The following is a 15,857-nucleotide window of genomic DNA, read 5'->3' as shown; positions in this document are numbered from 1 at the left end:
TCTTTTATCTTAAAATAGGCACCAGAATCTCCCTTTATGGATATAAGATGGAGTTTCTCTGTCAGAGACAGCTGTTGCTGCCTGCTGCCATCTCCCCTGTCACTCCTCATTCAACCAAGGAAGGGAAGGCTAGAGGGCAAATGCTATGACTCTTTTTCTATGTCATCCAAAGCTCAAATACCCCAGTTTTCACATAGCTCACTTGAGAAAACTTTCTTCTCAACACCTGTGATTAGTTTCTGGACTCCAGATGGTATCATATGAAGAGTTACCTTACTTCTGTCTTCCATTACCCTCAGGATCCTTTGCTTAACATTTGTAATCTATATCCTAATTATTAGCAAAATCTTTGTTCTGGAATACTTGTCATTGTCACTGTCTTCTGCAGGCAAATAAAACACTACACCTGTGTAATAATGCCGAGTCTTCTCACTAGATTTGAAACTGTTGTTTTTCTGTGAGCTTCTTGTAAAAAACAAATGTGATACTACAGATGATGTTGAGCAATACCAAACACTGCTCTCTACATTTTATGGAGGCACTTCTGAGAGACACTGTCACAGATACTATGTGAAAAGCCATCTCAACTTCTGCCACATGTAGGAAAGAAGAAGCCATTTCATTGTCTGCAAATGCATTTTTAAACAAGATATTACATCTGACATTGCATTTAGGCGTTAACCAATTTTTATGTGAATAAGAGTTACTAACAAGATGGCAGAAATTAAAAACTATTCATACTTTTTGAAGAGTGAGGTGGGCAGTCACTGCAGCCCTCTGTTTCATGCTCTGACACCTTCTCTCCTTCTCCTGAATAATCTAATTATAACGGGAGTTTCTGCTCCAAAAAGCCCTGGGCATTAATCATTGGGTTTGTCAAGATCTCAGCTCAATTATTGTCAGCCTGCATCCCTGCAACTAGGAAATTACTTTAAAAGTTACTCCAAAGTGATGTCAGAGTACAAGCATTGAACAGAGAAGGGATAGCTGGGCTTCACAGTGTAACAGGAAAGCGTCCTCCATGGGACACTGCTGAGCTGGTATGCAGTGCTGTTTCCAAGGAAAAAAAATTAATGCAATCGATTTACTTCACTTTTTGCCTTGTCTCAAAAATTATTGAGTCATTAATCTTAGCAATGTCATGGTGTTGTCATTCACTGAATTCAATTAAATAGGAGCTCACCATTAGAAACCTGTGTGTTCTTCACATGAAGTAACAGCCTTCTTGACCATAATGAGTGGAGGTCCCCATGTTGAATTTGAGGGAATTTAAAGGAAAGGAGCTAATGAAGATTAATAGGGTAAACCACTTCAGTATGCTGCATCTTGTACACAGCTAACCCTGACAATCCTGGGCCAAGTTCTTCTTATGTAGGGATAGGCATTAAATGCAAATGCAAGTTCACAAGCTTCATTTCAGGGCCTTTAGCTCTTGTGCCCTTCAATTCTCTAATTTCTGTTTTCACCGAGCTAATGCAGAATTTCTGGACCAAGAGGCCAGGGGCTTCCACGCACCAGAGCACTCAGCTGCCTTCCTCGGAAAACTGTGCTGCAAAGTGGCTTTGTGCCCTTGCGTCATAGCAGTCACTGCTGAAACAGCACCGTTATTGCAATGCAGAGGAGTGTTCACCAAACTGAGTGCTGATGGTCTGAAGGAACACCAGCTGGTCTGAAGAGAAATTGGAAAAAACAATGTATGTCAAGGGGTTAATTAAGCTGAAGGTACTTTACACTGCATGAGCAAGCAAAAGTTTCTGTGATGCCACACAAGAGTGTAATTAACATGGGAACATCAATGAAACTGCAGTACATTAGATCGATAGATCATCAGGAAAAAATTATCTGATCATGTCTAAGGGAACATAAGAGACTTGTTTTGGCCATCAGGTTGAAATTTTGTCACTGGGAATGTTACAAAAGGTGGCACTCAGACTGATGAAGGAAAGGCGTTGCTGCTGACCACTGGGTAGTGCTCAAGGGGGATTTTGGGGCTACCTCAATTTCACACATGAACACAGTGCCACAAATCCCAGGCTACTGTTGACTGATTTAGGGCCACCTTATGACATGGGCTGCTGTTTATTAGCAATAACAAATGTTAGTTTGATTCCCTAAGGATGCATAGCTGGAAGATAACAGGGCTGTGCCTAAGGTAATTAGTCTTCCCTGTCAGCAGAACTAATCAGCTATAGCAATGGTGATAGCATAATGATATGACAATAGGTCTTCCGTTTTTGGAGCTGACACGGATGGGTGTCTGTGCAGTGCTTGTGCCTTCTCACGTGAATCAAACTTGGCCTTCTTTATTCTTGGAAGTGCTCTAAGTAAAACATATGCTACATACCATATGGGATACTTTTTGACCTGTTTCCTGAGAATACTAATATGAAATAGGGCCACCGCATGTATTTGCTGTACTATGGAAGTGTCATGGGGCTATATAGAGTCAATGGTAGTCAGTGCAGATGCACAGGTTAAAAAAAAAAGGTTCCAGTATTGACTAAGAAGACCTTACTTCAAAAGAGACAGAAGTGGGGAGACAGAGCACACCAACTCAATGTGTAATGTTAATATTAAATTACCCAAATTACAGGTGTAGAGTGTGTTAAATCCTCAGGTGAGTAGACTCATTCAGATGTGTGTTATATTTTCACTGCAGCATAATCCTTTTTAGAGGATGACTTTATTCCCAGAAGAGGGCATCTGTACAGGAATTTAATACACTTTAACTTGTTCTTACTGACTTTGTACCATTAACTGACTGGCTTTCGCTATCCTAAGTGTGTCTGTGGCAGCTCAAAGTTTGCAGCACTCCACCTCTAATCTTCACAAATATCTAAAGACCCACCTGTCTTTGGTGTTATGGACCAAAGAGACGAGGGCAAGTTATTGCTCACATTGTGCTCCTGTGAACAAAAGGTATGACTTCAGAGTTTGAAAAGATAGTGGTGGTGTTGTCACTGATACTTCCCAATTCCTGTGTTGGGAAAGGAGCACCAAGACTTGAGGAACTTTACTTTATCCCTGATCAGGTATAACCATTAGAGTGGTATCCAAGAAGCAATGTACATATCTTCATCTCTGGTCATTTCCTGGCCTCCTAGGCCAGGAACAGCCTCTTTCAGAGGGCCCATTAGGTTCTGGTCTAGCCCTGTGTCAGTTATTCAGTGCATGCTTTGCATATTCAAAGTGTTTCTACAGGCTTTGTAATGACTCAAGGCATTGATTACTGTTCCTACAGTAAACAGTTGTAGTGGCATAACTCCTTACAATTCCCCATCATTTGAGTAATGACCCTTTCTTGGAGACAAGTCCTTCATGAGAAGAGAATAGGTGCCTGCCTTTACAATGTCTCAGTTCACATCATCTTACTTAGCACAAACCAGCCTTCAGTAGAAGCATCACTGACTTTTGAACATCAGGAGGAAGGCAGGTGTCTTGACAACAGCTTGTGTCAGAGCACAATAAAATCTCAACTGCCCCCAGACTATCCACCAGGACACCTTGGTCATAGTCTTGCAGTACTAGTGCAGCAGGTGATCAGTGGCTGATACTCACCAGGACAATAGTCTTGAAGGGAGCTCTGCATTCTGAAGTCTCTGCGTTATTACAAGGAGGAGTGCTTTCCTGGTGAAGCCCAAATGTGGAGCTAATATTGCTTAGCTTCTGCTTCATAAAATTGTTAAGGTGAAATTGTAAAAGTCAGTGAAAAGGCTAAAAGACCACTCCCTCAGCATATACACTCTTTCATCAACTTTCTTCTCCTTTTTCTTTTTGCCACGTGGTTGTGGTATTTTCATTACCTTTTTAACTTCTTATTGACTCTTTATGGGGACTCTTAGCACTAGCAAGTCTTGCAAAGTCGTCTGCTTTTTTTTTTTCCCTTTTTTTTTTTTTTTCCTGTGGTATGATTCATTGTTTGACAGAGGGACTTTTTTCTATATTAAGAGGAAGAAAAAGTATTTCCACAGAGAATAGCTGTGCAAGCATCATGGAACGATTTGAGCCAAGAGCAAAAAAATAAAAAATAAACATTGAATGTAGCTGAAGGAAAGTGCAGCCATAACTCGCAGTAGAAACTGTAGGGAGATGAAAAGGAGATGATGATTTGCTGAGGGACGAAAGTGGTCTTTACTCACATAGATGTATTTATTTGTAGCTCATAATTCTGAGCAGATTTTTCAAGTAATTGGAAATACCAAGTGCTGTATATTGTTGGTTTTATCACCTTATAATTTTTTTTTCTGCTTCCTCTCCTCTGACTAGGAGAATAACAAGAAGAAAAAAAGCAACAAATGACCACATCTGAAAAATGAACCTGTGTTTTAGTTTATGTACTTGCACCTTCCCTTTTACTTCTGTGATAGGTTCTCAGTTTGTAACATATCTGTGATAGACAACTCTTATTGAAGTAGCCTTTGTGTTCTCCCAGTGTGCAGCAGGAAACAGCTTGTATTTCTATACATGTAACCATCTTAGTTAGTTAGCTAGTTTAGTTTTACTATTAAGGTGTCTCCCCTGGGCCCACCTCAGACACTGAAGCCAGACATCGTGCTAAGCGAAGGGTGTCATCCCACCCCAGTGCGCTGTGGACAAGCTCATCCCCCACCGCCTTTATTGTGGGCAGTGGCTGGTGTGACGGCTGCTGCCTTCATTCCTCTGAGGCGAGGAGCTGGAGAATGGACTGGGCAAGCTGGGGTGGGGAGGAAGAGGAATGGAAAGCTGGCACCGAGCAAAGATGGGGCTGGCAAGGAGAACTGAGGCAGAACTGAGGAGGTAAGCGATGGCCCTGCAGATGAAGCAAGGGCACTGGGAAGATGTGAGGCTTCACAGGACCTGGAGAGAAGGGAGATTGGGACTGGGTGAAAGAGAGTAGCCTGGGCAAAGGCACCAGCACAAGGAGAAATCCAGGGAGCAGAAAATGAGATGGGTTAGGATGGGATGGGATTGAAAGTGAATTTGATGGTGGGAGGAAGACTAGAGAAGAGCAAGAAGCTCTGCAGAAATCTTCTGCAGAAATCGGGAGCTACAGGGTGAATTAAACATTGAAGTACAGGAAATTAAAAGCTTATGTCAAGGTTGAAGCAACTGATGACTGCTCTGAAAAATGCAATTCTGTTCTTACAGTCATCAAAGAAATCCTATGTCATGCTTGACACACATCTCTTAATCCAAATTTGGCGTTAGTAGTCACTGATGCCCTGTTTCTTTTTCTGTTTTTTGGTGCCTGACCTGAGATGCTGGAGCACTTCCAGCTGTGGAGGCTGACAACGGACAATGCTAGTAGGTGTGTTTCGTGATGTAAATTGCCAAATATGCCCAAATCATCATACCCTCATCACTTGAAACAAGGTGCTGAAATCAGTGCTACCTTTTGATCTTACCCTTCCTATGCCTCAGCTGTGAAACAGGAATCAGACAACCGCCACCCCTCATAGTGCTGCTGTGGTGCAAAGTCACGTACAAATTCAGGTCCTGAGGTGTGAATCAGCCTGCAGGGTGATGGGTGGCCTGTGGGAAGCACCATGAAGCCAGGAGCCTGGCCCCAGAGCTGGAAGCAGAACAGCAGAGGATGCTGCCCAGTCTCAGCCATGGTGCAAAGGAAGAGGGGTGTTACAGGGCTCACCAGAAAGGCTGTACTGGGAAGGCAGCTTGGGAATTGTTGGATCAAAGTTTTAGATGGATTCAAAGACTGTAGTGCTCAACTGGCAAACAACCAGATGAGGAAACACTCAGCTTTCTGAGAAGGGTTTGTATTGTACACAGAAAAGGAGGTTTCATTTGCAGAAAGCTGCATTTGAAACAGAAAATATTGAATATCTGCCCATCAAGGGAACACAATCTCCAATGTATAGTCACTGTGATAGGCCCTGTGATAAGAGATGTGGGTAAGATGATTTCAGACATGATGTATTCCAAATTACCTAATTTCTTGAGCACATAATTTGGCAACCTTAACAACACTTTTCAGTGTTAAGCTGCAAAGAGTGCTGATGGAAAATGAACTCCAAAGCTGACATCTTCAGGGACAAAGGAAAAACCAGTCTAAAGCATCATCTTGGGGAAAAGCAAACATTTCTCTCCAGATCCCTTTCTCCTGTGACGTTTAGTATTCAGCTTTAGATGTGAAATTTCTTCAGAAAGTTGCGTCTGTCTCACAGCAGGGAGAAAGAAAGGGACTGGTAGGTCAGAAACTACTGCTTGCAACTAAGGTAATAAATTCTAATTAAAACACTGTAAATCAAGATAATGCCACAAAAAAAAAAAAAAAAAAGAAGTAGTTGGGTCAGATGATTTGTGATCTTCTCCAGCCATTTTGTCCCTATGCAGCACAGGTTGGTCAGCTAACTAGTCTTTGTGGCATCTGTATCCACATTTCCTATTAAGTGCAGGAAAAGAAGACCCAGCCCATGTGACAGCAGTATGAATGCCTTTCAAAATATTCATTATAGGCAAAGTCAACAAAAGGTGAAAACCTATCATAAAAGAAGTCACGTCAAGGCTGGGAACTTACCCTGTGTGCTCAGGCCACACACTAAAGTGATGATATTACAATCAGAAAGCGAGCAAAACAAAGCCCAGCAGTGTGGTAAAGAAGCTGGTCATCGTGACCATGGTATGGTGCAGAGAGGATCATTGTACATCCTGCAACAGGAGTCATGGTGCCACCTTTTTGTTAAGTAGCTTCCCAGGTGCCAAGGGGGAGCATGGTGAAACATGTGCAAGAAATCCCCATATTTGTACATGACTGGGGTTACTTCTGAGTGCCTCACTGGAGCATATAGCTACTGCATTTGGACATTTGCTACCATGTTCCTTCCCAAGCTCCCATTCCAAAAGCAAGGGTTTCAGTTTCAGCTAGTCACAAAACGAGAACAATCCAGCATATTTTTATTTTTTTTTTTAACCATTTATATTTATAATTTGTGAATAGCAAGGGAAAACAGGGATGCTACCATGCTAAACAATGCAGTCGAAACACTCTGCTCATCTTGCTATAATAGCCTAGAGGAAAATAAATATCATGGCATTTTGTGCAGAAGCAACACAGTCCAAATAATGAAGTACTTCTATTTTAATGTGGTGACTGAAAATAACAGGTTCACAAGCAAAAGAGGTGGGACCAAACACATTAGGTATACACACCTAGTAACAGCAATAAAGGTTATATTCCTGGGAGGAACAGTGTGACTAATAACAGATGACATGCAATTTTTTTCAAACAATAGCAAATTGTTAAAAGGCCTTTAAGTGTAGTAATAGAGCACATGAGTGATCCCATCTCTCATTTGCTGCCTGGCAAACTTGATTAGGTATAGTAGATATGAATGCTGCAAGTAGCTACATGATCTTCCTCTACAGTTATGTAAGCAGGTTTTGACTTTGTGGTAACCTGTGTGCTTCAGCAGAGGATAACCAAAACTCAGCTTCGATTCCTGTTAGAAAGATAGGGGAAAAAACCTGCAAAACCGGTGTGGAGTATTTTCCATATTGGCTCCGTTTGAAAGGCAGAGGCCTGGGGCCAGATCCTGAGCTGTTACAGAGGGAGGAGGCTCCACTGGCTCCAGCTGAACTCTCAACTTTCTCAAGGTTGCAGACCTGGCTGTGAGTTTTGCAGGCCATGCCTGTCTTTTCTAACTGCCTTTGAAGCTCTAAATAAAAGCAAAAGCGGTAGCCATACAGCCCTTCTCCTTGTCTTTTAGGTGCTCAGTTTTTAGTACAAGCAGTGTGACATTCAAATAGTGAGGCTCAAATAAATTAACTTCTTTTTGAAAGTTGATAGACAGGTACTGGTGGTCCATATCAGGTCTTGTGTCAGGAAGCTCCACTGTCTCAGAAGTTAAGGCACAGGGGAATAATTTTTTTTTGAAGGGCATATATTTAGTGAGGCTCAGTCACTGTGTGATTTGCTTTTGAAAAAAAAATGAGGTGGAAAAATGGAAAGATGCTCCTGCATTGGTTGCTAACACACTTGATTCAACTGCTACAGACGTGTGAACACCTAGACTGGCGCTTGCATTTGAACAGTGCCTGCAGTTGCACTCAGAAGCAGAAGCTGACCTTCTGCAGATCAGTCCTTTGCCAGTGTACCACCACCCCTCAGTAAATTGCCAGGGAAGCTCTGTAGTTCCTGACAGTAAATTTTCCCTCTGCAGATTCTTCAGAAAAGCTTCTCCTGCTTATGCTCTCATTCGAAGGCATCAAGCTAGGCAGGTATAGGCTTCCTCCATAAATTATCAGGACAATTTAAATTTCTTGCTGAGGAAAACAAAACCAAGGGTCTGTTTCAACCTTAAATGCTTCTGACTCACATATTTTGTATTCACCACACTGGCTGTCAACGTATAAACAGCTATTCCACGGAGTTGTATCAGGGAGAGATTTGACTGTTCCTGTTTATTTCTTAGCTAATTTCTAATGAAATGTCCTAAAGACATGAGCTGTAGAACTTCTGATTAATGTGTACAGAATAGTTTGCCTTACTGCCATAAAGAAAGCAGAAGAAATTACTGAACAGCTAAATAAACACTTTAGCTCTTAGCTAAATAAGTACATGGAATTCTTGATTAACGCGGGAGCTTCAACATGCCGTCCCAACTGCCATATCAACAACCAACATCTGCAATATCATTGTCCCCAGTTTCTATAGCTGGGGCCCACTCTGTGACCAGGCTAGGGAAAGTGTCCCAGTAGAAAAAAAAATGCAACTGACAAATAAACAAAAACTTTCTCCCTCTTTAACAGCCTCGGAGAGGAGAGGGGAAGCTGGTGACAGGCTTGCTGCTGTCATGGGTGAGCATAATGTAAATACGTCAACAGGCAGAATCCGAGATTTTGACAGATGTGACATAGCTGCAAAGCAAGTAATAACCAAGTGTTAAACCCCTGTAGTGAGTGTGCAGCCCATCTCTGCTGGCAATCTCCTTATCCTTTCTCCCCCACTCCTCCTTTTGTAAGATATTATTTTTATTTTTTAGCTTGCTCTTCCACCTCGTTTCCCCTTTCTTCTTTTTGTGCTTTACACTCCACCTTCTCCTCTCTTGGGATGGGAGAGCTTGGGCCCTGTGATTCTTCATGGTTCATTGGTTTTGCTTTGCAGGGCTACATTCCTCCATGTGAAACAAAGATTGGAAGGAGGAGAGCAGAGGCTATAGAAAGGAGGTTACATCAGGCATGTTGTCAACAGTGCTGAAATGTGTTTGTAACCTTGCCAGATGGATGGACAGCCCCTGCACAGCAGGGGCTCTGAAAAGCAGATTCAAAGTCACACATACCAGAGGGTGGGGAGGAGAGGGGGATGGAGAGGCGGGATGCCGAATTTCCATACATTTCCATGAGCTTACTGTCATTTCTGCCTAGCATGTCACTAGCAGCATATTACAAGGTTTTTCTGCACTAGTCCTGCCTATTAAAATCATATCCTGACCTAGATGCTTCGTTTCCCCCTCAAAACAAATGCATACGGTGGAAAGATCATAGGCACTGCCTGGAGATGGATGGAAGCATCCCTTGTCATGGTTTGCTTGTTTGTGCTTGTTGCAGTTGCTGTTCTAAGCCATGCAAAACAATTAAGCAACTATAAACAGGGATATCCCAGTCACGCTTTGAGGGTACTGAGGATTTCATTCAACATCATCCAGGTACAAAGACACGTTGTGTAAACAGGCAGACGCTTGTCATGCCAGCAAGTCTTACAGGTGTTACAACCCGCATCAGTGCAGCGCCTGTGGGCGCAGGCGCGGCTGGGAACCCATGGTTCCCAGCTCCCTCCAGAGGGCAACAGGGAAGAGCCTGGGTTGGCGAGTTTAGTTTGTCAACACACCTGAAAAAGTGGCATCATTAAAAATAGCAAATAAGAGCATTCAACTCTGTTCATAAAAGGAGTTTACACCAATGGCCAGTCCTTGATACTCCCCTTCTGCTGAAGCGTCACAGAAACTTCATCCCAGGTGCAGTTTCTCTTGGGCACTGCAGTCAGCCCTAGCTCAGCCCTCCATCCCACCACCACTGACCCACCACTGTCAGCTCTGCTCCATTAAGAACCAAAGGCATAGATCTGTCCATGGAGCCTTGAGGACTGGGTTTTCAAAGCAGGACTTACTCTAAACATGCATTTTTCTGTCTTTCAAAATGTACTGTAGCAACTAAATCCTGAGCGGACGGCTGGACTACTTTGCAGCCTGCACTGAAGGCTGAATGATCCCCTGCCTGCCCCAACAGCTGAGGCTCATGAGGCACAGTTAGAAGTCTCCTTTTCCTCCTGCAAAGTCCATGACACCAATCAACATGGAGACAACAGGTCTCCTTTGTCCGAGAAGCCAGCCATCAGCAATGCTTCCTATCACTGCAGTGACTCACAGCTCTGTCACTGGCCTTTTGAGTTGGAAATTAGGGAACCAGTTTTTTTAATTCTTATCTCTCAGAACAGTATAAGGTGTGTCCTAAATCACACTCCCCAGTCTTGGACTCTACAGGCACTTATGTCGACTCAGTCTTGAAGAGTTGTGATGCCTGGAGGGAGATGGTTTAGCTGGTTCCTTGAAGTGCTCCCTGCACTTGGAAAGGCTCAGCCAGACTGAGCCCCCAAATGCTGCCCTTCCCTGGAGAGACGCATTGGGAGAATCCAGCCTCACAGCTTTCATGCCCAAGCATGGCAAGACATTTTTGGAAGAATTCAGGGCTTAGAAAAAATGTAACAATTTTTAAGTATCCTAAAATAGACCATACTATATCATGCCTGACTAGTATCCACTTTAAAATCAAGTTCCAGTCCAGTTGCCTGAATTTAGCTACTTACAAAAGCTAAACTACTTTTGAGATAGATTTTCATACATTTTGCCTTATGCTGGTGACAACCATATATAACTGCATGTGTATGTCAGCCAATTCTTTATTTCAGAGGGAACTAAATAATTTCTTTTCTGCCTGTTCCACTGTCTACCTTCCTGCTCCCTGCTCCAGCAGCTGAAGGACAGGAAACTTTCACATAATAAGACAAGCCCAAAGACAACGGTTCTGGTGGCTTGAGAAGGGTCAAGCAGTTCTCCAGCCCAACTTGCCACTGTGTGTGGCACCACAGCCGTGTGCTCTGGCAGGCAGCAAGCTGCTTAGTTGTTCTACTGCTTCAAGGAGCTTAAAACAGGACCTTCCCCTGGAGCAAAGGTGGTGGCTGAGAGTGAGCAAAGATGTAAAATGAGGAGTGTCAGGCACCTCAAATGTCTCCAGATGCCACAAAGACATTTCTTACTGAACCTTAAAGCTCTTGTTTAATCACTTCACTCACAGCCAGATTCCTGTTTTTGCTTATAGAATTTCTGCAGTCTGCTATGTGTTTTCAGTCAAGATCGAGCTGTTTTCCAGCAAAAAGGTCTTTTCAAATCTGTAGTCATGTCTTATTTGGACTCCAGCTGGGCTCCTTTCTGAGTGCAGCTTGTCATGGTTTAAAATACAGCATTTCTTTCTGTAGCTGTTGTTTTACTGTTCATGTTTGAAGCTGACTCTGAGCTTCTGCCGTCTTGTGCTCAGACCACCTCTTGGCAGGGAGACACTGGGGCACAAGGACCATCACCATGCCATGCTTGGTCTCATGTAATACAGAAAATAGATAAAGATGTATGTTATGTTATGTTATGTTATGTTATGTTATGTTATGTTATGTTATGTTATGTTATGTTATGTTATGTTATGTTATGTTATGTTATGTTATGTTATGTTATGTTATGTTATGTTGTTATGTTGTGTCATGCTATGTTGTGTCACGTTATGTTGTTATGTTATTTTACAGGCAGAATACTGCAGCCATCTGTGCAGAGCTACATCCAGAAACTTTATAATGCCATGCCTGACAGACAACTGATTTACCCAAATATCTGGTGAACACTTGATGGTCTACTAAAATAAATTAGTGTCTAATTACTGCTTCCTACCCCATTAATTTATTCATTGGTTTAATGCCTGTCACGAAGAATAGTAACATTTCAAAGAACTACCATTATTGAGAAATTTTATACCCCACAGCTCAACATTGTCTGATTTTGCAAATTAAATTAAATTATCAACTCAGGATCTTTCTCAACCTACTGTCACAAATGTGATAAGTCTTTTTTTTTCTTTTTTTTTCTTTTTTTTGGGTGCATTTTTGTTTTGTTTCATTTTGCTGCTAAAAAGAAGAAAATTCGACTAAAATAAGTACCTAGGAAAGGTTAGGTTAAGAATCTTTGAAGGATCTCTTTGATTTCTAAACAATAATAATTTTAAAACACCTTCACCATACTCCAGTGGGTATCAAGTGTATAAGTAAGCTGTCATATTACAAGAAATACTGTCTAGGAAATGACAACTCCTTCTAGCATAGCTCACATGTTGCAGAGTTCAGTGTAAGTAAATGTAGCCATGATAATCTCAGTAGATCCCAAATATGAATACAGCAGTGTCAGTTATTGATCTAGTGTTTAGGGGCTGTGCATAACTCATTTTCACTGAACACAGAAATAGTTTGTAGAAACCTATTTGGCCAATTATCTAGTATTGCCCTGTTTGTCTGCATGAACAAGGATGAATAAAACAACAAAAAAAAATTCAGAATTCAAACTAGCTAGATATCAGTGCAGTAACAGGACGTGTAGAATGACTGCTAACAGTAGCTAACTTCAGGACGCACAGATAGCACAATCTGTTAATTTATTTATGGCTGCTATCCAGCAATAGCGCTAAGTGTGGCTGGATGGAAAACGATGTGATGGAAAAAAATCCACAAAGTTTACACCAAGTTTGGCAGTGTCAGACAACAAAAGGGACCTGGTAGAGCAGGCCGCAGCCAGGTGAGCTGCAGGGTGCCAGAGGAGGGCTGCCCAGCACCCAGCCACTGCTGCCTCCCACCGCCCACACGGGCCTGCTCAGCCGGGCTGACAATGCAGGGAGTATCACCTCCTTCGGCCCACGCCTCATACGACAGAATTTTTTTTTCCCTCAAATTTAAGAGAATCATGCTTGCAAAAAAATCATAGAGTCTACCAACTTGTTCCTTAGTTTAAAGATTTAAATCTCATGTTTAGTTACGTGTGCAGACTAACTGGTCACCAGAGAGGGAAATTAAGTGGGTTACAAAGCCCCAGAGTTGGAAGATCTCAGCTCATACTGAAATCACTGGGATTAAGGTACCTATTCTCCTTGGAGGTGATGAACCGAAGCACGTCCCCTTCTCCAGAAGCAAAATGAATTCCAAAACAGGAACAGGGCTGGAAAGCTTAATTTCTATTAACAGCAGTGTGCCCTGTTAAAAACATTGTGTTATATTTCATTTTGTGGCTGCTCCACAAATACTCTCAGCAGCTGATGCAGCATCTTGGTTGGGATTCCTCCCACCTAACTTTAGTGTTCTTGAGTGAGGCCTCCAGTCTGAATCTGAGTCCCTGGCCTTCCCCCCTCCCAGACAGGCAGCTGGCGATTCAGAACACCAAAAATTTAGTAAGGGGAATTTCTATGGTTCTGTAGTTTAATTTACTTTAAACAAGCAACTGGTTTATAAAATCCTACTCTCAGAAAACACCCTTTAACCTATTGAAGATCACAGTATTCTGTTACACAGAGCATGAGACACACAGAAACCCAGATGCAAAATAAAACAATTGTGTTTACTCTCAGAGATTTCAACTGCTTCTGTAAATCGTAAGCTGTAAACCAGCAAGGTACTGGCTGGGGATGGCCCCCAAGAACAGGATGCTGAGCTCCTGGAAACTCCCAGGGACCTCAACACATACATTAATTACTTGCTTTCTCCTTATTTCTGTCCCCAAGATGTGGCAGGACAGGATGCTTTTATTTAAACAGTGTTACTTTCGAATTGAGGGTGACAGAACCTGAGGTATCACCCTAGCTAGGGCTGCAGTCTTCAGTGTTACAGTAAAAAGACCTTTCCTGGGCACTGGGGAAAAAAGAAAGAGAATTGCTCTCATGAGCCCACCATGGCCCCATAGCACTGCAGAAGCAGCCCTGAAGGAACCAGCAGAGCTGACACAGCTTCCAGAGAAGCTGTAAAGAAACCCCGCCATTTCCCCAAGGAGAGCTGGTGGAGTCCTTCATGCCACAGCTTTTTCAGATTAGCAGGTTCTACTTAAAGGAAGCTCATCCCTCCAGGTAAAATACAGACCTTCCCAAAACAGCAAGCTCCTTCAACGCTGGGTAAAAAGAGGTATCTAGGACATACAGAATTGAATCTTCGATTACTCAGAGGCACTGGGGAAAAAAAAAAGACAAGCACTAAGACTTTTGGTTGTGTGGTAAACTGAGCTATTGACCTGAGCTACTGCTGTTGTCCTTTTTCTTGAAGGTTTTGAGGGGTTTTCTTGGTTTTGTTTGTGTTTTGGTTTGGTTTTTTTTACTCCCTTTACTCTCTGTGCATGGGGGTATTTCTGCTCATTCAGGCCACCTGAAGGAGGTAATTTAATTTGCCAGTGTGGTAGCTAAAGCTGTAATTAATCTCATGATTTGCAAGCACTAGAGCCTCCTTCAGTGGTGAGTGCTCATCAGCTGTGGCTAATCATAAGGTGCCTCTGCAAGGGCCATTTGGCTGTGCAGTTTAGAGTGGGGATGTCAGCTCCTCTGAGTAGCATGTTGGGTCCTGATCACCTTTGGCTGGCTGGTGGGAAGTGTTGTGCGTGCTGTAGGTATGGAGGACAACAGAAGTAGTTTCCTGGACTGAACTTCATAGATAATCTACTGGTGAGTGTTGATTTCAATCTACTAATCCCTCATACAGCAACTTGGAAACAATTAGCAGAACAGAATATGGTAAAAGCTGACTGCTGAAAGTGTTCTTTTTAAATGTATCTGAGCATCTCTTTAGCTGTCTGATTGGCAGGGTTCTTTGAGAAGTGTTGTTTTCAAAGAAGGTAATTGTATTTTTGCATGTTGAAACTCTGGTGCTCTGATGTTTGAAGTAGAGTTAAATCTTCAAGTCATCTTTCCTGCTCAGGCTTTTCTCAACCCTGCTGAGGTCTGGGCACCTGTTCCCTTTGCTCAGAGGGACTGGTCCCAGACATGCTGAAATGGGTCTGTTGGAAGAGCTGGTTTTGATTTGGCCTGAGGTGACTTCTTTCTCCTCTGAAAAGAGAACTGCTTCTTTTGAACTCTTTAGTCTTGGCTTTAAGATCTGTTTCATGTGAAGAGCCTGTGTTCTCCTGGGATATGACATTTCCCTTTCCTCAAACCGTGGCCCCTATGGCCTCTCTAGCTGATGATGCTTCCAGAATCAAGCTTTGTCCCTGTTAGTGAGGAGGGGTCTCCATCTCTTCCTCAGAAAGTAAAACTGCCTCCTTGTACTTGGGGGTTTGTCCATATAAATCATGCGAACCTCCACGCATTGGTCTAGGGCTGCGGGGTGTTGGGGTATTTCCAGGAAGGCTTTAATTTGAAGAACGGGTGGCATCGAGCTGCTGGTGTGTGACTGCTGCTGCAGCTGTGCTGTGCGTATCTCGGCTTTGTGCTACGGCTTCTACTCTGCTGGTAATTGAATTGAAATCAAAACATAACTGTATTGCTCTGATGCTCTGGCTGCTAAATAGCAGTATTGTGAACAAATCAGAGTCATTTCAGAGAATCGTTTTAATATGGCAGAATCACAGCAATCAGGGGATAAAGTTAGATTTAAGAGTATCTGGTAAAGGAGCTGATTGGCATTCAAAGGAAAACTGCTTTTGTTCAGTCTTTCTGCAAGTGGGGGTAGGCATCACCCAGAGGAATTAGCAGTGCTTGAGGGCCCTAGTAACTCTGTGTTCCTGCTCTGCCTCTGATTTTTGCCCTGTAGCTTTATATAGACAATTTTGCTTTCTGTCATTTTTTCCTACTTTTGAGAGTAC

The 15,857-nt window shown here is 42.7% G+C and overlaps 1 long non-coding RNA gene across 3 annotated transcripts in view; it reads left to right on the top strand.

The window, feature by feature from the left end:
- Positions 1-13,783, top strand: part of LOC102092664 (uncharacterized) — a 42,171-nt gene extending 28,388 nt beyond the window's left edge. For 2 of the 3 annotated variants that reach the window (XR_272318.3, XR_002421527.2), the window contains one exon: positions 19-417. This is a non-coding gene — a long non-coding RNA (uncharacterized LOC102092664). Of the gene's footprint in view, positions 1-18; positions 418-11,785 lie in introns of those variants that run through there. The other variant, XR_010471480.1, reaches the window with a different exon arrangement.
- Positions 13,784-15,857: the final 2,074 nt, after the last annotated feature.

This window comes from Columba livia, chromosome 3 (assembly GCF_036013475.1).
Source record: "Columba livia isolate bColLiv1 breed racing homer chromosome 3, bColLiv1.pat.W.v2, whole genome shotgun sequence".
NCBI classification, from domain to species: Eukaryota; Metazoa; Chordata; class Aves; order Columbiformes; family Columbidae; genus Columba; species Columba livia.
The sequence above is the reverse complement of the archived record's forward strand: the minus strand, read 5'-3'. Positions and strand labels throughout refer to the sequence as shown.